The sequence below is a fragment of the Muntiacus reevesi genome, chromosome 13 (assembly GCF_963930625.1).
Source record: "Muntiacus reevesi chromosome 13, mMunRee1.1, whole genome shotgun sequence".
Taxonomy (NCBI): domain Eukaryota; kingdom Metazoa; phylum Chordata; class Mammalia; order Artiodactyla; family Cervidae; genus Muntiacus; species Muntiacus reevesi.
Genome location: NC_089261.1, coordinates 5,891,580 through 5,917,802, shown reverse-complemented (window position 1 = coordinate 5,917,802; position 26,223 = coordinate 5,891,580). Strand labels below are relative to the sequence as shown.

Genomic DNA, 26,223 nt, shown 5'->3' with positions numbered 1-26,223 from the left:
CCAAGGTTTTCAGTTACCCCTACCTATGCTGACGAACCATGTGGGAAAGCACAGCACACAACACCAAAACAAAAGAGATAGTAACATGCTTTGCAAAAAGAGCTAGGAACATTTGAATCAACAGGAAGACTGCAGTCAAAGGAAAGATTTAGAACTCCTATGATAAAACTTCATTACCTTCATTCGATCAACAAATATTCACTGAGCACCTTCTCTATTTTTTTAATTTATTTATTTTAGTTGGAAGCTAATTACTTTACAATATTATAGTGGTTTTTGCCATACATTGATATGAATCAGCCATGGGTTTACATGTGTTCCCCATCCTGAACACCTTCTCTCTATATAAAGAACACATTCATAGAAAATGGCACATCCATACCACAGGCATATTATTAATAACTTCCCATAAAGCAATTTTTCAAAGGAGTTTCTTTTAACGTAGTCATTTTTTCCTCAGTTTGGAAAAAATTAAGGAAAAAACATTTACTTGAACAATTCCAATGAGGACTACCTTATGTTGACATGAACCTTAGGAAAAAGAATGAAATCACTGTGTTCTGTGTTGGAAAGAAATTCTAAAAAGGCAGACAACATATGGCTGACTTAGATGACTCAGGAATTTACAAGATTTAGATTCTATCAACCTACCAAAAGCTGTGGTAGACGTGTTCACATAATTTTATTACCAAGGCATATGCACATGCATTTTCATTACATCAGTAAGTTACAATACCCCAAGTCAAGCTTCCTGACAGAAAAATGGCATGACATTTGATTACTAATGTACATATCAGGCCAAGCTATGGAAAACTTGGTAGCTCTGAGCCTAAAACCTCAAGCCCTCTCACTACAAAGATGCAGACGGTTGGTATGAGTCTTAACTCAGGAATTAACATGGCTTTTAAAACATTAGCTATCTCTTGCTCTCAATGGTACTATGCCATGGCTTCTCTAAAATATGATCAACTTCTTAGAATAATCCCAATACACTATAATACAGAGAGATCTTTTTACCTTTTGTCTGACAGTAACTAAGAAAATCCAGTTTTAAACAGCACACAAGCATAATCTACAATGGAGGCAATCTCTCAAGACTCGGGCAAAGAAAAATTAAAAGAGAAAACCTTGAGAAGACAGTAATTGGGCCATTGGAGTCTCTTCTCACTAATTATCCCAGAGTGGCCATTAGCTACGTAACCAAGGAGGAAAGTGTGTCAGACTTCAGCGAAGCTGTGTCTTCAGCATCTTATGGAATGCACCCTAAAGCCACTATGTAATTAACTGCCAGGAAAATGCTGAGCGAGTAGAATAAAGAAGCTATAACAAATCAAATATACTGCACAGTTCAACCTCTAATGACAGCAGTTTGAATGTTGCTGATGTGAATGTGAGACTGTGATGTGAGAATAACTGTGTTTGATGAAGCTAGAACTTCAAATCTAGCTCATTCCTTTTCAGAATCTCCAGAATACAGATCTTGGTTGAGTAAAGAAGCAAAAATACATGCTTTATTTATTCTATAAATAAAATTATAGAAATTCTCAGCAATATGACTTGCTTTATCTAGCTGCCCTTCATAATGTTACAGGAACACAACTATCGGTGATGCTCAAAGTATGGGCCACAAGGAACCTATGGGACTTTTCCAAAAAACTAAGAGCATGATATACTGTGGTCAAACAAAGGAAGAACAGACCAAAATAGGGGAGAAGGGATGAGTCTTAAATTTAATGGAGGTACTCTCCATTAAGACTTATCAGTAATTCATCTATTCAACAAATATTCAAATATTTAGTACAACATCTATTAAACAAAAATATATTGAGTACCTATGTGCCTATGTGCTTAGTCACTCAGTCATGTCTGACTCTCTGCAACTCCATGGACTGTAGCCCACCAGGCTCCTATGTTCATGGTGATTCTCCAGGCAAGAATACAGGACTGGGTTGTCAGGCCCTCCTCCAGGGGATCTTTCCAACCCAGGGATTGAACCCAGGTCTCCCGCATTGTAGGTAGATTCTTTACCACCTGAGCCACCAGGGAAGCCCAAGAATACTGGAGTAGGAAGCCTATCCCCTCTCCAGGGGATCTTCCCAACGCAGGAATCAAATGAGGTCTCCTGCCTTGCAGGTGGATTCCTTACCAGCTAAACTATCAGAAAAGCCCAATAATAATCTTCCCAATCCAGGGACCAAACCCAGGTCTCCCACACTGCAGGTGGATTCTATACCAGCTGAGCCACCAGGAAAGCCCAAGAATACTGGAGTGGGTAGCCTATCCCTTCTCCAGCGATCTTCCCCACCCAGGAATCAAACTGGGGTCTCCGGCATTGCAGGTGGATTCTTTACCAGCTGAGCTACCAGGGAAGCCCAAAACAGTAGAGGAGGGAGTCCCCAGGTGGGCTCAAATCACCAGCCAAACATGCTAACCGGTTGCACCACAGAGACTCTTACATGCCCATAACCAACAATAAACTCCAATTCCACTTAAACATTGAAATATCAAGGATCAAATAACTAGGCATAGGCTGAAACATGCCCATTTGTTTTGTTTTGATTTGGGAACACAGGAATGAAAGGAGGAAAACTGTATTTTCAGTGAGCAATGAAGCTCATAAGGAATGAATGTTATCTTCCAAACCTGGCAAGGCAGAATCACAAGGAACTTAGAATCTTGAACCCTACCCAACATCTACTGAGACAGATTGAGAGCAAAGTCCAGAAACATATAGTTTTTAAGACTCCTAAGCCTAGACAATTATAATGATTGGCTAGGTGTAAGAATCCCCTGTTAAATATAGAATCAGAACCAAAAATTCTATGTAACTATCTGAAGCCATAATTGCTCACCGTATCACCATTTCCTTCTTTCAAACTTATTACATGAAAAAAGAAAAAGAACATCACTGTTTTAAAATACTTTCCCATATCTACTTCTTGAAATTCTACCCATTGTTCATGACAAATCAAAATGCAAATTCTTCCAATAAGCCGCCTCTGATTCCTCAGCAGGAATCGCTCCCCCCCCACCGTGTTCCACAGCACTCTACATTTCTTATATTCTGCCTGTATGACAAAAGGTTGCTATTGGTCACCCTAGCAAAAAATTAATCTCTGTGACACATGGAACCTTACCAACGGAATCTCTGTATCCATTCCAGCATCTAATTCCTTGCTCAATGCAGATCTTCCATACATATTTGTTTAACTGAACTAAACTTATAAACCAGAACAGAATTTGTCTTTTCTTTCTGTGGGGGGCATTCTTAAGAAACACTGATGATTCAAGACTCTTGCTGAAAACATGATGTTAAAACATCAAATCAACAATCTAAATAAGAAAACCACCACCTCTAGGCATGGTATGTCAGCATTCTGGTTAAACCAAAGCACTGACTTAAAAGCAAACTGACCATGACAAAGAAATTGCTTATTTCACTTAAAATCTCAGAGTTATACACTAAATGTAAGATTATACAGTTTCTGTTTCATTTCTTCCAAGTATTAGAAATACCCAAACAGCTTAGAATTATATTTTCCCAAATGCAACTCTAAGTAAGACTGAGACCCAGTGTATTTTCAAGAAAAGAAGCTACAGATTATTATAAGTAAATGTTCCCAAATCCCTATTATGGACTATTAATCTAAGATCTATAAGAAGTTAGGTAATTCAAGTTACCAACCTTTTCACGAAAGGCTGATTTATCTTATTAGGCAAGCTGGATTCTTTGGCAGCTGCTACTGGTGTTTGTACAGCCCTTGTCATCACCCCAGATGACTGCTGATTGACAGGACTAATTGATTTTTGTTTTAATCGTAAAAGAAGACAGATGAAAGCTTTTGGCCAGATGACTAACTGCTCATCTTGAGTAATAAACATGCCCCTTTCTCTCCCTTCATATTAAATAACTATTTTTAATTCACTATTAACCAATTAAGTAGGACTGCAGTAATTTAAAAAAAAAGAGTATAATGCAAAAGTTCAAGTATGTCTCTGAAAAAACAGATTTCTTCTAACCTTGATACCAACTAGGAATTACTAAATACAAACACCAAGTGAAACTTAAGTATTTTCCTGGTAGTTTCTCTTCTCTGCAGCTGCAAGAATTCTCAAAACTACTCTTAAAAATATAGAGATTGAAGGGAAAACATGCACATGCCTTAACTCTATCTGTCTTTATAATCACAAAACCAAGAAACTCAACATTTTAAACAATTTTAGCTGAGATACACCTGGAAAAGAAAGCGTCATGTCTACTTTTTGGCCCTCTTTTGGCTATATTTTATATTAACTGATACATACTCAAATCTATAATGCCACATTTTATCCAAAAACTATGTATCAAATTTATGACTAACCAAATTAAAAAATTATTTACCACTAAAATGGTGTAAGTACAGAGAGACCTACTCCGCTATATAAACTGTGTGTGACCTGCAGAGGCTAGTGCTATTACTGACCAGTAAACCAGATGTTCAACAGTACAAAAAAGATCTTCACGATCCAGATAATCACAATGGTGTGATCACTCACCTAGAGCCAGACATCCTAGAATGTGAAGTCAAGTGAGCCTTAGAAAGCATCACTACGAACAAAGCTAGTGGAGATAATGGAATTCCAGCTGAGTGATTTCAAATCCTAAAAGATGATGCTGTGAAAGTGCTGCACTCAATATGCCAGCAAATTGGGAAAACTCAGCAGTGGCCACAGGACTGGAAAAAGTCAGTTTTCATTCCAATCCCAAAGAAAGGCAATGGCAAAGAATGCCAAACTGCCACACAATTGCACTCATCTCACATGCTAGTAAAATAATGCTCAAAATTCTCCAAGTCAGGCTTCAGTAATACACAAACCGTGAACTTCCAGATGTTCAAGCTGATTTCAGAAAGGGCAGAGGAACCAGAGATCAAATTGTCAACATCCGGTAGATCACTGAAAAAGCAAGAGAATTCCAGAAAAACATATATTTCTACTTTATTGACTACGCCAAAGCCTTTGACTGTGTGGATCACAATAAACTGTGGAAAATTCTGAAAGAGATAGGAATACCAGACCACCTGACCTGCCTCCTGAGAAACTTGTATGCAGGTCAGGAAGCAAGTTAGAAGTGGACATGAAACAACAGATTGGTTCCAAATAGGAAAAGGAGTACGTCAAGCCTGTATATTGTCACCCTGCTTATTTAACTTACATGCAGAGTACATCATGAGAAACGATGGGCTGGAAGAAGCACAAGCTGGAATCAAGGTTGCCAGGAGAAACATCAATAACCTCAGATAGGCATATGACACCACAGTTATGGCAGAAAGTGAAGAAGAACTAAACAGCCTCTTGATGAAAGTGAAGGAGGAGAGTGAAAAAGCTGGCTTAAAGCTCAACATTCAGAAAACTAAGATCATGGCATCTGGTCCCATCACCTCATGGGAAATAGATGGGGAAACAGTGGAAACAATGGCTGACTTTATTTTTCTGGGCCCCAAAATCACTGCAGATGGTGATTGCAGCCATGAAATTAAAAGACACTTACTCCTTGGCAGAAAAGTTATGACCAACATAGACAAGCATATTAAAAAGCAGAGACATTACTTTGCCAACAAAGGTCCGTCTAGTCAAGGTTATGGTTTCTCCAGTAGTCATGTATGGATGTGAGAGTTGGACTATAAAAAAAGCTGAGCACTGAATAATTGACGCTTTTGAACTGTGGTGATGGAGAAGACTCTTGAGAGTCCCTTGGACCTCGAGGAGATCCAACCAGTCCATCCTAAAGGAGATCAGTCCTGAGTGTTCATTGGAAGGACTGACGCTGAAGCTGAAACTCCAATACTTTGGCCACCTGATGTGAAGGGCTGACTCATTTGAAAAGACCCTGATGCTGGGAAAGATTGAAGGCGGGAGAAGAAGGGGACAACAGAGGATGAGACGGCTGAATGGCATCACCGACTCTATAGACATGAGTTCAAGTAAACTCTGGAGTTGATGATGGACAGGGAGGCCTAGCGTGCTGCAGTCCAAGGGGATGCAAAGTGTCAGACATGACTGAGCAATTGAACTGAACTGAAACCAGACGTTCAGGAAAGAGCCACAACATTCCTGGTTTACCTGACAAATTAGTATATCAAGATGCTCTGTGGCCTCAAATTGTGCTCCTATGTATTTTACTTTCTTCCTTCCTTTTGTCCTGCATCCACTAACTATAGAAAAGGAATTGGCACATCCTATCCTGTTCCATCCTTACACATAACATGCAAAAGCATGCTCAATGTATGTTGTCTTCCAAAATTAAACACATAAAATTTCAACACTAGAAAACTAATTTGTCTCAATCTAGGAAAATATAAGTAATAGAGTGAAATCTTCAAAAAGAATTGTTCTGATTCTACTTTACATGGTAATTTACTGACTCTTTGAAGAAAGTTACAAATAAGCACAATATCAAAAGAAAAGAGGGCAATCTCACCCTCCAAAAAAATCTGCATTGTATTTCTCTATTGACTAATGAGGTTGGAATGTTTTTCCATATATACTAGCAGTAATTATTAATTTATGACTGATTATGTGCATAAAAATAACACAAAAGAAATGATGCAATTATATAGTTCTTTAAGGCATTTATCAAAAAGCCTATAGTTGCTACTTTAAATCAAGAAGAGTTACCAAAATGCCTAGTTAAAGGAAAAAAAAGCAAGATACATTGTCTAATATAAGTTTTAAACCCTTGACATGAATGTTATGGTCTTCGGTTGTATTTCTCTTTAAAATTTAAATGACTATTTTTAAGAGGAGAGGAGTAAATGAAGTATCTCTGTTAAGTCAACAAAGCAGTAAACGTTACACTCAACACTGTAACAGTAATAAAACAATGCTCAAAAAACAAGAAAAGCGGGCTGTCTAGCTCTCACTTTATACTTGAATGATGTCCCTGTTAAATGATTCTGATAAGCAATAACGGGTTCTATATACAAATGGGCAAATGTATGGATGGATTTCACAGGTTAGTGGTCAAAAGCTTTTTTTTTTTTTTGAATCATGCTTCCCTGGTGGTTCAGCTGGTAAAGAATCCACCTGCAGTGCAGGAGACCCCGGTTTGATTCCTGGGTTGGGAAGTTCCCCTGCAGAAGGGATAGGCTTTCCACTCTAGTATTCTTGGGATTCCCTGATGGCTCAGATGGGAAAGAATCCACCTGCAATGTGGGAGACCTGGGTTTGATCCCTGGGTTGGGAAGATCCCCTGGAGGAGGGCCAGACAACCCACTCCAGTGTTCTTGCTTAGAGAATCCCCATGGACAGAGGAGCCTGGAGGGCTGCAATCCATGGGGTCGCAGAGTCGGACACGACTGAGTGCCTAACATAGCACAGTACAATGGACCCCACAAACAATGATTGCATCTTTTCACTTGTGATTTAAAACCTTGAATATATCTAAGTTCGATGTATTCTGCACCTTTTGCCATTCAATAATAATACATAAGTTTAATTTTATTCAGGCCTCAATAAGAAACTTAAAAGCATTTTGAAACCCAGAAGAGAAAGCCCTTATTTCCTAAACACTAAAAGCCTAATTTTTACTTTTAAACTCAATTATATGTATTTTAAATACATTGATAACATTCTCAATAATTCCTATCAATGGATAATACAAATTGCCATTTTCTTATTTCCAGTCACCTACTTCTTCACTCAAAATACTGACCACTTAGTTCAATATTTTTCATGAAGAAATACAGATATTACAAACCATGTATCTGATAAGAAAAAGATTTCTGGATTAATAGTCAAGAACTTAAAAACCACTACATGTCCCTGACATTCCTAAAGATCTCTGGATCATTCTAATTCCTCCAATTTGCAAAAGTTACTACAGCATATAGCTTCCTCCACAAAATTCAGTAAAACATGACTGAAAATTTTAGGTGATCCCTTTCAGACTCTCGATTCTATAAATAATGAACTAAAGTAATTTACGATGCCATTAAAATAAGTCCTGCCATGCAAATAAACTCTAAAGTCCATTAAGTTACATCGTTATAGTAGCTACATTAACCTTATCTGTGTGTACAAAACAAGAATAGTACTTTCCAACCAAGATGTCCATCAACGGATGAATGGATAAAGAAGGTGTGCTACATATATACAGTGGAATGTTACTCAGCTGTAAAAAGGAACAAGTTTGAGTCAGCTGAACTGAAGTGGATGAACCAAGAGCCTGTTATACTGAGTGCAGTAAGTCAGAAAGAGAAAAACAAATATCATATATTAATGCACACATAAGGAATCTAGGAAAATGGTACTGATGAACCTATCTGAAGGACAGGAATAGAGATACAGACATAGAGAACAGGCTTGTGGACACTGCAGGGGGAGAAGAGGGTGGGGCCAATTGAGAGAGTAGCACAGAAATATATACATTACCATGTATAAAACAGAGAGCCAGTGGGAAGTTGCTATCAGTCAAGGGGAACTCAGCCCAATCTCTGTGACAACCTAGAGGGGTGGGAGCGGAGGTTGGGAGGGAGGCTCCGGGAGGAGGGGATACGTTATGGCTGGTTCACACTGCTGCACAGCAGAAACCAACACAACACCGCAAAACAATTATCCTTCAATTAAAAATAAATTAAGAAACCAACACAATACAGTAAAGCAATTATGTTTCAATTAAAAATAAAGTTAATTTTAAAAATTTTAAATGTAAAAAAATTTTTTTAAATAGTGCTTCCAAGAGCTGATGATGGCCACTATACAGCACATAGACCATCATGATAAAGAGAAGGATGGTGGTGGAGAAGGATGGTGCATAGCAGGGAAAAGTCAGTTTATGCTAGCAGTAACCCAAATGTGTGTATATTTACCAAATGGTTGAATATACAAGGTTGCTGGGTAGCCAGCTATACTCAGTCATTAGCTAAGCAACTTACAGGTGGGCACATGGGCAGTACATTCTTTATCAAGATCACAAGTTTCTATATCACTCTTTGCGATCTCTAGAACAATTTAACTCTTGAAATTCTATCTGGAAATGACAGGTGCTTTGGCATACTTAACTTATGTATAAGTAACCCTATGAAACAACTTGAAAATGACACCTAATAACTGCACATAAAAAGATGCAATAAAAGATTGTCCTTTCACAAGGAAATTAGGCTCTGAATAATTATTTGCACCACACACTTTACATTCCCACAATAAACAAATAAACAAACGTGTCTTACTGTTCAACATCTTCCTGCCTTTGCCAATGGTGATGGCCTGCCCAAAATGAAACTTTCTCACCTCCCTCAAGTGTGGGAAACCATCTCTATTTCCCTCATATTCCTTTCTTAGCCAAGCCACGATCCATAGTACACACTTGCATCAGAATACTCAGAACACTGTACTATAACTGAATATTAATATATACCTCTCAACTACACTCTGGTAAATATAATGCCATTTTGAGGCTGTTTTGAATATTATTTCTTTATCCAGGCCGCAGTATAAGTCTGATAACAATTTCCTTTTAATATAGTCCCCGGTAAAGGCATCTCATACCTAACTCTGTGTTTGTGTCTTAGCTGTTCCTAGTAAAGTTCTTTCTTACCACTTGGTTTTGAGAGGAGGTGATTTCTCACCTCTGGGCTTTACCATACCAAACTATAACCACATTTAGTCAAACATTTAGATCTTTGCTAATTTCCAGTTAGCTCCTATCCATATGCTCCCCTTTCACAAACCTCCTGGATTAAATCAGTAAGGAATGGCTGCTGGCAGCTGTATGCCGTTCAATTTTGCTACCACTAAAGCATGTGAATATTTCATTGTTTAGGCGTTGCAGAGACTCTCAGCAAACATTTACTCTGGGTTCTTGGACTAGAAGAACATTTGTGGTAGGCAAAAGGTAAATAATAAACCACAACGCTACTCAACCAGTGACCTAAAAACCTTTCGACATCTGACTCTACTGCTTACTAAATCACTGTGCATATAAACAAAGATTCAACCCTTTGTTTCTATTACCAATTATATTTCTAAAACATACTTGTTCAGTTATTTAGTTTATATAAAATAGGCTATAAAGTAAGGCATAATAGTTCAGTGACTTGTAAGCTAACATAAAAAGTATCAGAATATGAATTCATCTGTAACTGACTGACTACATACAGCTGGATGTGTCATAATATAAGCTGTCAGATCTCCAGTTTCCTCCAATATAAGTCTATATGTAAGTTTCAACTCTAATGAAGTAATATTCATGAATCTTCAGTCTGTGTGTCAGAAATGAAAACAAACTCAATATATTCAAGGGTACGTGCTGAATGCCCTGGACAGTCAAGCACCATGCTGGGCACAGAAGAGAAAACGAGCAAGAGTCATCAGCGCTTAGATGTGAATCTAGGGAGAGAAACAGATATAAACACGCAATAAGAATGAAGAATCAGCTCACTGAAGATATGACCAAGGACAGCTCATCAGTTCCTTCCTGATATGTTGTATGGCTGATACACTGTGTGTAACAAACACATGTTAAACAAAATGTACTAATCAATCAATTCACTGATCAACTGATCAAATAGCAAAAATCGCTCTAATAAGGGTTAACCAGTGAAGGGGGGTCTCGGGGAGCCTCATGGAGAGAAAGGCTTTAAGGAAGTTTTGAAGAACAAGTTCCAATGCGACAGAGTAAGGGAAACTTCCTCACTGAAACAAGACTCTAACGATATCTCCTCGGTCTCACGTTCCCCTGGGGTCTGTTCATGTCGAGAGTGGCCATCACCATCTCACTGGCACCAAGAGATGTGTTGCACTCCCCATCAAACTTCAGTAGGCACTTGGTAAACAACTGTTAAACAAAAGACCTAACTATTGGAAGCAGAGGAAAATAGTAACAAAATCTTCCTTTTGTCTCTTCAGCTGTAGCTAATGACATTCTCAAAAAGACTCAAAATGCCAAGGTTAGAAAAACTAAGCACAGATTATTATTAATTAATTATTTAACTAATTCAATTAAATTGACTGACTCACACAGACAGCATTCTAAATCTGCCTTCACGTAGCTAGGTGGTTTGCCCCAGGAGTCGTATCTGGTCATTCCAATTCATAAACTAGCTACATTCTAACCCCAAAGCATCTCGACAGCTTCCCAAGTTTCTTTTCTTCCACATCCTAAGGCTACTTTAATGCAAAGGGATGACCTGGGGGTGGCACCACACTGGAGCTAACCAGAATATTCTGACAAGGTTTAGGCCACACGCCCACTGTTAACAGTCCTGTTCTCTGCTACCTGGTAAGACTAAGGCGAACAGACTCAATGACTCTCCTTTACCTCCCCTTAATCAAGCTCAGGAATGGCCTTTCATCCCACCAGAGCTTCAAAAGAATGACAGCACTCCATCAAAAGAAGTAATCAAACAATTGAGCAATTCATATCCTCATTCATGACTTAAACAAAGACTACTACAGTTCACACTGTTGTAGACAACTTCACACTTAGCCGACTCTTCCTACCACCTCAAACTTACAGCCCTGAAAAATTCAGGAAGGGAAAATGTTTTCCCAGTTGTGAAACTGACCAAGGGAACTACACCCTCTTATCTAACTTTGTATTGTTAAAATTTTTAGTCCTTTAATAACAAAGTGAAACCCTCATAATGTTTTTCAGGAAAAACAGTAGGGAAATGTTTTAAGTGCTGTAAAAAATTGAATGTGAGAAAAATAGCTTGGCACTTAGCAATATGTTCGTATCTCCAGGGAAATGTTAAATCCAGGAACCTGATAAGACTTTACTATGTCACATTTTAATAACATTTTATAACTTACAAGATAAGTTTTCGTTTTTACCTTCCTGCTGCTACCAGTATTTTTTTCTCACTTTTCTCTATCCCTATAATCTTCTCATTTTATTTCTTCCTCTTGCCTTCTTCTATTTCCTTCTAATTAATTTCAGCCATAAGAAAACAATATTTCCATAGACTATGTATATGAATTTTTATATCTAATCCAAAATAAAGATATGTTAATAAAGCAGTTCCCAACACATACATTTTCATGTTATTTTAAAAAGAGGCCATAACTGGGAAATAATTGATTGAATAAAGGTAAAGAAGTCTCTCTTCTCCCCTTCATTCTTTCTTTTCTAATTATAGGACTTCTCAGAACCCTCACAATATGCCAAAGGAGATCGTGTGGGTATACCTCTTCTAAATTTATTTAACCACAAAATTTTTTCCTCTTCAGTGAATCCAGTGGAGTGCACTTTAAGAACTGTTTTCCTAAATGTAAAAAAAAAGGAAAAAACTTAATACAGGCATAATACATTCAAAAGATGTATGTATACTAATTTTTTTTTAAAAAAAGGGGACATTATGCCATAAGGTCAAAAGCTGGCAGGGTGGAGGTCGGGGGGGGGGGGAGGACTGAGAGAGCACTCATTTTATTAAGAATCCAACTGCAAAAACTAATCTTCTTAGAGGTGAATACGTACAAAATACATTAATCTTCCAGAAGTATTTAAGAGGAAATCAAGCTATGAACAACAATATGACAACATGAGAGTAATAAATGAAATATAAATGGGGAACTCCCTTAAAATTAGTTTAGTTGCCTTTAAGTCACTTTAATAAAAATGAACGGGTGAGTGGTAAGAAAGTCTATACTAGAGAAAATACATGTGGCTAATGACTGAGACCACTTCCACACGCAGCTCAGTGCTTAGCTCACACCACCTCCGCTTCCTTCTCCTGCCTGTCAGTGTTCCCACAGCACTCTATAAATGGCGCTGCTGTTATCATGTTGTACTGAAATAATTCATTCTCTCATCTAACTTCCTGTCTAGACTGTAAGCTCCTTGAGAATGGGGATTATATCTGAATCTAACACTTCATAAATTACTAGAGTGCTTATAGTTAGTAAATTAATTGATTCTCTCAAATTCAATAATTACTACCTTACTTAGCAAACATTCATAAGGATTAACTGAGTATTTGAAATTTTAGAATAATGGAGTCACCATTAAGTATTACTCATTTTTCCTCCTCATGATATAAAGAGCCAGCATGTGGTACATACTAGGCCCTCAATAAGTGCATATTGAAATAATTATTCAATCAACTGACCCCAAGCTTTGACTACAAGTTTAGGCTTTAGTGGAGGGCACAGGATGCCTAAAAGCTGCTGTACTGAAGCCTGACTTCAGTATACTGCTGAATATGACTTCAGTATACTTCAGAATACTGCTGAGTATTGCACATGGCAGCAGGAGAGACGAAATTTCAGCACTAAGGCACCGTTCTCAACTCACTGCAGCCAAAAGAAATTCCTATAAGAGGTAAAGAAACAGGTGCTACTGGAAAAGCTCAGAATTTTATAAAGCCATCCCAATAGCTCTGAAGACTGAAATCACTCTTTTTTTTGGCAGACAATCACAGTCTAACAAGGAGTTAACTTCCTGTACTGAGCACCTTTGTCACCTACACAGACATATGTCCATCATTTCTTTCTCAATATTCTTTCCAATTAATTATATTCTGGTATAAATTCATTCTTCCCACTCCAGTTTTCTCTGTCTTAACTACACACACGTTATCTTTCCCAGATGGTATAATTAAATACTTTAAAAAGTAGTCAGAATTCTGTTTTCACAAAAATGCCCAGAGATATAGCATTCCTTTTAAGCCACAGCAATTACCCATCAGCCTAGAGGCCATCTAAACCTTAAAATCTTCAAGGAATAGCATGACAGGAGAATGTATTAAATATGAGTCAAAGACTCTCTTCACCTTCCAGACTATGATTTTGGAAGTTTATTCTCCTAGCAGAACTGTATTATTCTTTCATAATTTACTTAGGATCGATATATAAGTTCTTTCCAACAAGAGCTCTGGAATACAATTTTTTTTTTTTAAGTAAAGGCTGCTTAATAGAAATTCAAACAGAAATGTGAATTAAAGGGGTAATTTCAGATGTAGTGAAAAGCTGTAATGTCCATTCAAACTAATGAAGGCACACAGCATTAATCTCCTAAAAGATTCAAATACTCTGAGTAGAGCAATTCTATTTCTTGGTAGGAGCAAATTAAGATGATTTCCCTTACAGAAATTGCCATAATTACAAGTAATTATCTTGTACTCTCTAAATTTACCACTATAGCACATTCTGCAAATATCATTCCCTTCAAATACTTTATTTGGAAATACAGGAGAGATAGCTGTTTTATGAATTGTGCTAGAGACCTCAAACTGATTGCTTAACAGTTCTACATAATATGTGTAGTAAAGAGATGACATTCTGAAGTTGGAAAGACTTGGAATTCCAAATTTATGATATTCCTATCATCAGGTAACTTATACTACCCAAAGGATTACAAACAAAATGAGAATGGCAAATGTTCAAAGATAAACTTGAGTCAAATGCGGACTTGTGCATAAAACAAAGAGGAGAATCATTCTGATATAAACAGGGCAATCATGAAAAACATGTAAACAGTTGCTGCAGTATTTATAAAAACCCTTGCAGAGCCGAATAAAATTCCATCATTTACAACCTACTCAGTTGTTCATTTCCCTTTAATAAGAAAGGGTGAGAAAAAGCAGTTACTCATCGAGCATTAGGAGGAGAAGAAGCATGTGAAAACCTAATTCCCCATCTTTGGGGCCAATTACTGTCTGGATTTCAGCTGGCATTTGAAATCTATTCTCCAGCCAAACTGGGATGCCTTACCATGTTGTAAAAACATGCTCATAACTTGCCTCTCCCTTCATTATTCTTGTTGCCTGGAATGGTCTCCTCGTCTTCCTCTGGCAAGCCCACCAAGTCTAACTGGAACGCCACCCCACCATGAAAACTCTCTTGATTGACTAATTCCTACCCCGAATTTCAAACCCTTCCCCTTCTCACCAACTCAGCTGTGTCCTCGCCTTTTAGTTACTTTCTCTGGTGATGCTTAACATCTGCCACCTCACATTTCAGACATTTGTGCACGTATTATCCTCCCTTCTAGAGGAAATGTATTTTATTCATATTTGTATCCCAAACAGCTTTAATAAATGCTTAGTAATTTGATCATTTAAGAGATATTTTATTTTTAATATTACTATTGAAATTACCTCTAGAAGGGCTTTGTTGTTGCTGTTGTTTAGTTACTAAGTCATATCCGACTTTTTTGTGACCCCCATGGACTGTAGCCCAAGAGTCCTCTGTCCATGGGATTTCTCAGGCAAGAATATTGGAGTGGGTTGCCATTTCCTTCTCCAGAGGATCTTCCTGACCCAGGGATCAAATCCACATCTTCTGCACTGGCAGGCCGATTCTTTACAGAAAGAGCTACAGAGTCCACTAAGAAATCATACTTTTTTTAAACTCTGAAATAATATCTGGTTCTATTTAATCAAAAATTGTACACTTTTATAATTAGCATTTAAAACTCATCCATAGTAATATTATAATCTCTGTGCCTATCAATCTTCCCTAGTTTATTTGGTCAGTGTGTGCATGTGAAGTCACTGCAGTAGTGTCTCCTTGTGACCCTGTGGACTGTAGCTCACCAGGCTCCTGTGTCTATGGGATTCTCCTGGCAAGAATACTGGAGTGGGTTGCCATTTCCTACTCCAGGAGATCTTCCCAACCCAGGATTGAACCTAAGTCTCTTACATCTCCTGCATTGGCAGGTGGCTGCTCTACCACTAGTACCCCCGGGAAGCCCATATTTAGCCAGCATAAATGCTAATTATATTTGCATACATAAATACACATAATAGCTCAGTTGGTAAAGAATCTGCCTACAATTCAGGAGACCCCAGGTTGATTCCTGGGTCGGGAAGATCTGCCGGAGAAGAGATAGTCTACCCACTGTAGTATTCTTGGGCTTCCCCTCTGGCTCAGTTGGTAAAGAATCTGCCTGCAATGCGGGAGACCTGGGTTTGAACCCTGGGTTGGAAAGATCCCCTGGAGAAGGGAAAGGTTAACCCACGTCAGTATTCTGGCCTGGGGAATGCCATGGACTGTAGAGTCCATGTGGTCACAAAGAGTTGGACACGACTGAGCGACTTTCACTTTCAATAACTTATAATTTAAGATCCTCCCTGAGCTGGTCAATCTGTTAAAGTAAGAATTTTTACATTTAAATTTTAAACCAAAAAAATAAAGAAACCTACTCACTTTCTTCACATTTTACACTATTTTAATCAACTTCTCAATGTCAGCATTGAGAAGTATATTCTATGTATATTCTATACATTTATAATAATTTAAAAATTAGCTCTAGGGATTTTACATTCTCATTCATCCTTAATCCAGAATGACAGAGTGCAACCTGTATCAATATTATGGATTCACTTTTAAAAACTGCCACAGAATTCTGTTCAAATTACAGGTAGTTTACTCACAGTTATATTTATACTAGAAATGCTGGTTCCATAATAGCCCAATTCTTCTAAATTGTTTGTTTCATGACCACTATAAATGGTAACACATTTATATGGTTCATTAAAATTTCTTGAGAACCACAGTTCTCATCAGAAATAATTAGAAAAGCGACAAGAATATTCTGATATGATTTATTATCAACGAGGTCTATTTCAAATTTGTGGAAACCTACATAAACTGTTTTACTTTTCAAGTAAGTTATCCTGTCTTTATTGATAGTGATCATTAATTTTTCCTCCCTTATGCTTGGTCCTTTGGGTCATCTACTCTCATCTAGAGCTGGTCATAACCTTAAAATTACAAAGTACATGGAGTCTGTGGTCAACAACCTCTCTCCACTTCCACTCTCAGCATCTTCTTCTCCTGTTCTCTCTGGATGCTACCCCCTTAATGCTACTTCTTTTTCACTCAGGATCCCCTCAAAATGACCCCATCCTCCACCTCAAAACAGGCCTCTCAGTGACCAGGAACCTGATGTTTCATGAATCCCTCCCAACCAGCTATATCAAGAGTTTATAAGGATCTCATTTCTGAATATTTTGCTGGGTGACAGAGCAGCAAAGCTGACAGACAGCAAACAAATGTTATCATGTTTGCACTTTACTACAAATTTTTAAAGCATTGGCACAAAAGAATTTTAGGAAAATAAGTCACAGAAAAGATGTCTGAAAGCAAATAGATTTCTTGTGTCTCACAAATATGCTATCTATATAACTGTCTCTTCTTCTTTTAAACAAAATAAGCCCCATCCTAGAGTCTGAATGCCTAGAGAAGAGGTAGAAGCAGCACAGCCCAGTAAACATGGCCTGCTCCTTGGAGCACCAGGCGTACAGCCAGCCTCTGAAGATGGAGCCAGCTTACCTTAGTGGCACTCCACTTCCTACTCTGTAAACCTTAACGCTCCTTAAACTTCTTTTCATTTCCAAACATGTTTTAGTCTCATGTTATAAATGCTGACTAGTAAGAGCCTAGGCTAAAACAGAAAGTTGTTGAGAGTCCATTGGATTGCAAGGAGATCAAACTAGTCAATTCTCAAGAAAATCAGTCCTGAATATTCACTGGAAGGACTGATGCTGAAGCTGAAACTCCAATACTTTGGCCACCTGATGCAAAGAACTGACTCATTGGAAAAGACCCTAATGTTGGGAAAGATTGAAGGCAGGAGGAGAAGGGGACGACAGAGAATGAGATGGTTGGATGGCATCATCACATTGATGGATATGAGTTTGAGCAAGCTCTGGGAGTTGGTGATAGACAGGGAAGCCTGGTGTGCTGCAGTCCATGGGGTCGCAAAGAGTCAGACATGACTGAGCGACTGAACTGACGTCACTAAACAGATAATGTTTTAGTTAATTAACATTTAAGTAATTAATATTTAAATAAACCATGGTCATTCCATGGTCATTTCTTCTCTTAAGTAATCACCAATACTCCCTAAGATGTGCAAATCTACACTTCACATAAACTACTAAATACTAGTTCCCTCTACAATAGTTTATTATTATGTGTATATATTGAACAAGTTATTGAGGGGGGAAAAATGTCAAGCCAGATACTAAAGCAAAGTTAGAAAACGAAAAACAAGCATGAAAGTGAAACTGGCTCAGTTCATGTCCGACTCTTTGCGACCCCATGGACTATAGAGCCCATGGAATTCTCCAGGCCAGAAAACTGGAGTGGGTAGCCTTTCCCTTCTTCAGAGGATCTTCCCAACCCGAGAATCAAACCCAGGCCTCCCACATTGCAGGCAGATTCTTTACCAGCTGAGCCACAAGAGAAACCCAAGAATATTGGAGTGGTTAGCCTATCCCTTCTCCAGAGGATCTTCCCAACCCAGGAATCAAACCAGGGTCTCCTGCATTGCAGGTGGATTCTTAACCAACTGAGCTATCAGGGAAGCCAAGCATGGCATTTATCAAATCATTCAAAATGTTTTTCAGTCCCTGTCACTAAGCATCCTCAAAAGTATCTAACTCAGTATTCAACAGAATAACAAATTCTCACTTACCAAAAGGTCATTTATTAATCATCTTAAATATCTCAAACACTGCCTAAAACCAGAAATTAATTATTTAAAAAAAACCACAAAGTAGTGAAAACAGAAAATCACAATTCATTACTCTCAAGTTCAATACTCATAAGAGAAACCCTCATTCAGAGGCTACTTAATTTCAGTCACAAGTTAAGGCTCAGTTAGCTGTGTTTCTCACCCACCACAGATAGGAAACAAATACTTAAAACTGCAAGAGGTAGGCACATAACCACAGCATTACTTTGGGCAACATGGAAAGAAAGGTAAAAATCGCACAAAGATGTCATAAAATTATTTTAAAAGAAATAAAAAAGCAGTCTGGGGTCATTCAGTATAGGATCAAATTATTCTGTATTCCTTAAAAGCTATCCTATAGTAGTGCTGCATTATGCCAAAGTAGCATAACTCATGCTTGTGATAATAATCCTGAGTAATCTGGAGACTCTTAGTACCTTCTGTTTAAGAAGATAGAAAATATATTATATATTTTAGAAAATTCCATATTAAAAAATGGTTGAAATTTAACAAGGGCTGGCAGTTAATGAATTAAGTTTGAGCTAAAAAGAAATTCACAAGAACCCCACAGTTAAATAATAGCATAGTGATTTTTCATGAAAACTATGGTGACTCCAATACTTTGGCCACCTCATGCGAAGAGTTGACTCATTGGAAAAGACCCTGATGCTGGGAGGAATTGGGGGCAGGAGGAGAAGGGGACGACAGAGGATGAGATGGCTGGATGGCATCACCAACTCGATGGACATGAGTTTGAGTAAACTCCAGGAGTTGGTGATGACAGGGAGGCCTGGCGTGCTGCGGTTCGTGGGGTCGGACACGACTGAGCTACTGAACTGAACTAAACTGATGGTGACTACAGAATATTAAAATTCAAAATTAGTCCCTCAAACTTGTTTTAGTCTTAATTTCAGTATTTATCACCGCCATTCCTAACCCAGCAAGTGCTAACTGGACCAAAGCAGATTTCTGGTTCTGCAGGTGACAGATGTGAAGCATCAGCAGTGCCGCCCGCCTCGGCCCAACGCGCTCACCCAAGGTAACCAGAACAGCAGGCTGCATTCGCCTTTTACTCCTCCAGCTCGCCCACTGTTGGAAAAACTCATTGTTAAATAACAAAAGACACATGGGCCACAAAAATGCTCACTACCACTCACTATGACATTCTCTTTCCACTCCTCAAAAATAAATTTATTTCCAAAACTACCTGATAGATCTGGGCTTAAGCATTTCAGTTTTTCACAGATAATCGTGATTTAACATAATACTAAAAACGAGTGTGTGGATTCCCATATGTTCATTTATAAGGATTTAAAATATAAAACATGCTTAACAATTGTCAGAGCAATGAAGTAATGAACCAGATAAATATAATAGATACTCAAGGTTTTCAGTTACATAAAACAAGTTGCCATTCAATTTTCAGGTTCAAATATTATATTTTGACTTTCCATAAAACAAGGAACATCTATTTACACACTGGACCAGTCAAAATAAGAAATCACTTATCAACTTTGAAAAACCCAATCTCTAATCTAATAAATGTTGTTTATTATAGAATATGTTATCCCAGGATGCACAGCAAAATTTCCTTGTAGCTTTCTTCCCTCCCTACCCCCACTATTATCTTTCAAGGTTTAAGTCTGCATATATCTGTGTGTTTAGGAGAGTATATATCCAAACACAAAGAGTTTCCACAATGACCTCCTCGTTCCCAACTCCACTTTGTCCCTATTCCAAATGGTAACTGCTTTCTAACTCAAAGTTACCTAAAATCTGTGTTTCCACAAGCCTTAGTCTCCCAATGTGATATAAATCCAAACTATTACCTCCCCCAAAGTAAGTAATGCTGGAAATGTGGGTATTCATGAATGGACATTAGTTTACACAACCACACATAAGCTATAGAAATTTCAGCCTTTCATAGTCCAAACTGAGAGACATCTACCAGCAGAAAGCTTATGTGAAGCTGACAACTGACATCAAGTTTATTTCAGGTACTCAGGTACTTTCTCCAGAAATGCTAAGTTTATTACACAGAAGGTGTAAACCAAAGGATACAATTTTATGTTTTTCCTTACAATACATGCTAAAAGGATAGAATACTCAAAATAACAAAGACAAAATACTCCAACAGAATGAATAACAAACTGTGTTGAAAAAGGAATATAGTTAAAGGCTCGATCATGTGAGAATAATCCTCTTAGCTACAAAAATCTAAAAGGGGAGACTAATAAGAAAGTTCAGGACAAAAGCTTCATATATATTCCAAAAATGACAGTTAAATGATATAATTTTTATAGCTTTCAATAAAACTACATGGTTTTAGCACATCAATAAAAGCAAAGTCTTAAAGCTGAGACATACATTGTTATTAGTGACATAACGAATTCACCGTGGAAGCTAAGGCTGACAAGGCCAGCCGGGATCTCGGGCTTTCTCTTGCGTCTGCCGTGTCTTCCACAGCATGTCATCACTGTGACTGACGAGCAAAACGAAGGTGGCTGCTGGAGCCTTTTCTTGAAGTTGGGCCAATTAAACTCTGTAGCCTCTCACACTGGCAATGTTTACTGGCTAGCTCCTGAACAGTAAAGGTGCCAGATCAGATTTCCTCATCACTGACTTCCTTCACTTCTTATCAAGTCTATCAGCTATTTCCAGCTACTGCAATGTCCCTGGAAGTAGTTTTCTATTGATGACCATTTTCCCACCAGTTTTACAAGATCAAAAACACTTCCAGCTGAAGGGAATAAAGATTTACTCTGGTAGTTTACAACCATGGTATTGCTCCACTGGTATCTTGCGACCCAGTTGTAAGATGTTATCATTTTTCATGCAAAGATGGGCACAATAAAGGACAGAAACAGCATGGACCTAACAGAGCAGAAGAGATTAAGAAGAGGTGGCAAGAATACACTGAAGAATTATACAAAAAACGTCTTAATGCCCCGGATAACCACGATGGTGTGGTCACTCACCTACAGCCAGACATCCTGGAATGCGAAGTCAAGTGGGCCTTAGGAAGCATCACTACGAACAAAGCTAGCAGAGGTGGTGGAATTCAGTTGAGCTATTTCAAATCCTAAAAGATGATGCTGCGAAAGTGCTGCACTCAATACGTCAGCAAATTTGGAAAACTTGGCAGTGGCCACAGGACTGGAAACGGTCAGTTTTCATTCCAATCCCAAAGAAAGGCAATGCTGGAGAAAGTTCAAACTACTGCACAACTGAGCTCATTTCAGATGCTAGCAAGGTCATGTTCAAAATTCTTCAAGCTAAGCTTCAACAGTACATGAACTAAGAACTTCCAGATATAAGGGCTAGATTTAGAAAAGGCAGAGGAACCAGAGATCAAATTGCCAACATTCACTAGATCATAGAAGAATAAAGGGAATTCCAAAAAAACATCTACTTCTGCTTCATTGACTAGACTAAGCCTCTGACTGTGTGGATCATAACAAACTATGGAAAATTCTTAAACAGATGGGAATACCAGACCACCTCAGTTACCTCCTGAGAAACCTGTATGCGGGTCAAGAAGTGACAGTTAAAATCTGTCATGGAACAACAGGCTGGTTCAAAATTGAGAAAAGAATATGTCAAGGCTATATATTGTCACCCTGCTTATTTAACTGCTATGCAGAGTACATCATGGGAAATACCAGGATGGACAACTCACAAGCTGGAATCAAGATTGCCAGGTATGCAGATGATACTACCCTTATGGCAGAAAGCGAAGAGGAACCAAAGAGCTTCTTGATGAAAGTGAAAGAGAAAAGTGAAAAAGCTGGCTTAAATCTCAACATTTAAAAAACTAAGATCATGGCATCTGGTCCCATCATTTCATGGCAAACAGATGGGGAGAAAATGGAAACAGTGGCAGGTTTTATTTTCTTGGGCTCCAAAATCACTGCAGATGGTGATTGCAGCCATGAAATTAATAGACGCTTCCTCCTTGCAAGAAAAGTTATAACCAACCTAGAGAGAATATTAAAAAGCAGAGACATAACTTTGCCAACAAAGGTCCCTACAGTCAAAGTCCCTATAGTTTTTCCAGTAGTCATATACAGATGTGAGAGTTGGACCATTAAGAGCATTGAAGAACTGATGCTTTCGAACTGCGGTGCTGGAGAAGACTTGAGAGTTCCTTGGACAGCAAGGAGATCAAACCAGTCCATCCTAAAGGAAATCAGTCCTGAATATTCATTGGACGGACTGATGCTGAAGCCAAAGCTCCAATACTTTGGCCACCTGATGTGAAAAGCCATCTCACTGGAAAAGACCCTAATGCCATGAAAGATTGAGGCCAGGAGAAGGGGGCGACAGAGGATAAGACGGTTATATATCATCACAACTCAATGGAAATGAGTTTGAGCAAACTCTAGGAGACAATAGAGGACAGGGAAGCCGGGCATGCTGCAGTCCATGGGGTTCCAAAGAGTCACACACAACTGAGCAAGTGAACAACAACAACTAGACAAAAGAGAGGCATCGTAGAATGTTAAGGAGGGGAATAGTACATGTGTTTCTTTAAATAATTACTCTAGAAGAAGAAAGAAGGGAAAATCAGAGGAAAAAAGAGATAAGAAAAAGAAAAATCATTAGGATGTCATTTGCAATAGCTCCCGCAAGTGACAATGAGGCATTTGACTCTAACAGTGAGGAGTCAGACCTGAAAGATTAAACGACACACCCAAGGACACAAGTCATGGGAACTGCCAGAACCAAAACCTAGGTTTCTAGGTTGCACTGATCCAGGAATGATGTATAGAATAGATCTGCAGAAAGACCTTTATCATGAAATTTCTAAGACTTCTCTTTAAAACTACTTTGGTCACAATGCTTATTTTTAAGTTTAATTTTATACTATAAACAAACTGTGGTCCAAAATGAACATGATAATATCAACTAGCACAGCATTTAGGCAGATAACTAAGTAAAATTTAGTATAGTTGTATTAAAATTTGAAACTGAGCTTTCTAAAAACAAAATACTTTATCATAGAAAAAGTGCAGGGATATGAAATACACTTTTTTTGGCAAAAGGAATAAGCTATTTCAAGACACAAATTTATAGGATGCAATCCTTATAAGTGAGCTTTGAAATAAGCTTTTTAAATGAAGCCCTATCAGAGAAATCACTTAAGAAGCCAGATTCACATTATATTAATGTGACAAGTATAATAAGATAAATACATCATATGATTCTCAAATGACATAATTAATGTAGCTTATGTGACATATTCCTATTAATGATCTTTTATTATGTGTGAACAGTAAAATAACATTAGATAAGCAATGAAAAAATCCAATCAGTAGCAGCTTTCCTGAAGGTTTTGACTGCAGTCTTATTTACACAGTGTTATCTGATACTAATCCTTGGATTTTTAAAAAGCAAAAATCACTTCAGAATTGTAAACAAACATGTTCCTACGAGATGAACATTTTAATTACTATCATTTCTGCAAATACAAGATAAAAATAATGTGCTGCATGATCGCCTCTTAAGGGGAAAACAGATTCTGCCAGGCCAATAAGATTATGTTAATAAAAGAATCGTGACCCTGGATCCGAGCCTAGTCCACAGAGCCTGACCGTGCATCTTAACAATGACTGCTATGGAACCTATGTGGAAAGTGTGGCTGTCCCCTCCCTGATATTGTCTATGAATGGTGAGAAGTGAGTGTCAAAATATTGTTGTTTTCTTCAATAATCCACTACAGTCTAATACCTATGAGCCAAATAAAATATTTTGAACTTTATTAAAGATCATACCACCCTAAAAACAGATACAAGTTTTACAAAGCAATATTTCTTATTTACTTTTACATCAAATAAATATCTACTGAGCAACTATATTATCCTTGGCACCAAAAAAAGAGGTGTGAAGTATTGTTCCTAAACTCAAGGAGCTTCAAGCACAATTGAGAGGCTGATTTTTTAAAGGTGGGGGGAGGGGCGGTTTACTATCAGTAAAGCACAATCTATCTAAAAGAGCATAGATTTTAAATGCTTCAGGAATTCAGAGGTAGATAAATCACTGTTTCTTCAAGAAGGGGAAGGAAGAAGAGCATCTTGGTGGTAGTATCCAGAAGTGAGGGAGCAAAGCTAGGCTAACTAAGCCCCTCACTGGTCCTGAGCGCAGAACATGATTAATCACGTTCTGGTGGTTTCTTTGTGAAAAAACGTAGAAGACCCTAATTGAATACTCACATCTTGAATTTTAGTATTTACTTAAACCCAGCAAATAAGCAGAGGAAAGAAGAGTAAAGAGCTCCCTTTCAACCATATACCCCAGCTGCATGCTCAGTTAGAAACAAAGAAACCCAGAACCTATGGCCATGGTCTTATGGTGAGACCAGAATTGACGCAAGCCAGCACTGGTAGTGGCCGACAGGGCACCGTGACAGCAAGCTACCCATCAGTCCCAGGCACGAGCCCCGGCTACACCCAACGCTGCCGGGGCCAGTATTCTACCGACGATCTTCTAGCTTTGCTGAATCACTTCAATGTAGTATCACTTTTCATTTGTAGCATAAATGGTTTTTATGAAACAGCTTGACAAAACACACGGCACGTGACTGTACCACTACAAATGTGTTGGCATACCCAGCCAGAAACCATGGCAATGATTTGATCATGTGAGTATTCTTGCAAGTGTAAAAAATAAACATAATCTTTGTAAAGACTTATTTGTGCCCTCTAGGAGTTGAATATTCTTTCAAGGAAGCTTCCGTTTCGAATGTAGAAGAAGCAACAAGAACTGTTCTCCAGCCACCTCCAAATAATCACACAGTATTTGATAGCTCAACTTATTTTTTAATCTTCCATAACTCTGTAGAATTTTATCTGGATCCTTATAACATGACGATTTGGGATTATGAATGCAGTGAATAAACGCAACCTTCTGGTATAGCAATTTAAGTATCACAGAGTGAGTAAATACTTCAGAGTGAATCCTAACACTTGAAACAGAATCTTCCAGAGTCCAGAAATCCACCTGACTGCCAAGAATAATACTTCCGTGGTTCAAGCAATACCAGTACCCAGAGGGGTTTCCACAGACACAACCACGAGTTACTGCGTACTGGGTAAAATAGAAAAAACAGACATTTATGAATGTATATTTTGCAGACATCTTAAAAGTACTCATAAATATACAATTTACAAATACAGAAGAAATTGAGGGGAGGGCTCTAGGAATGCACAGCATCTGTTTAAATTGGTTGATTATATCGCTTCTTCTACGAACGGGTTTTCCTCACCCTAACTCTGATTTTTATAGGTCGGGGGTGGGGGGGGAAGATGCATGGATCTCTTATCTAAAATACATGAAACCAATCTCACTGAAAGAAGCTCTATGATAAGAACTAATATATGAGAGATTCTGACTTCAGGATGAGGTAGAAATGACTTCGTTTCAGATAGCAAATTAGATATCAAAGAAAACCTTTCAATTCACCAGGCTATATTGAAGCAGTGTTTGTTAGATTTTCTAGCAATAAAACAAATGCACAATATCTTCTCATGCATTTCACACAATTTCTATTTCAGCTCTGATGTAAAACATGGTATCACACATCATGCCACAAAGAAAGAGTCAGTTTAGCTAGTTCAAGTAAAACACCAGGCGGCTGCTAACAGAGACAGGTCATGGCTGGGGAGGCGCACTGCACATTCAGTTCACTATGTTTTCCCTCAGAAGAATGTCAATAAAAACCAGGCCAAATTAGGCATTTGGGGGGGGGGGGGGGAGGAGTCCTGCTATGCAATGAACCACTG

At 38.2% G+C, this 26,223-nt stretch overlaps 1 protein-coding gene across 4 annotated transcripts in view; it reads right to left on the bottom strand.

Moving 5' to 3' along the window:
- The window catches only part of TTC28 (tetratricopeptide repeat domain 28), a 599,164-nt gene that overhangs the window by 394,507 nt on the left and 178,434 nt on the right, over positions 1-26,223 (bottom strand). The gene's annotated exons all lie outside the window — the stretch shown is intronic.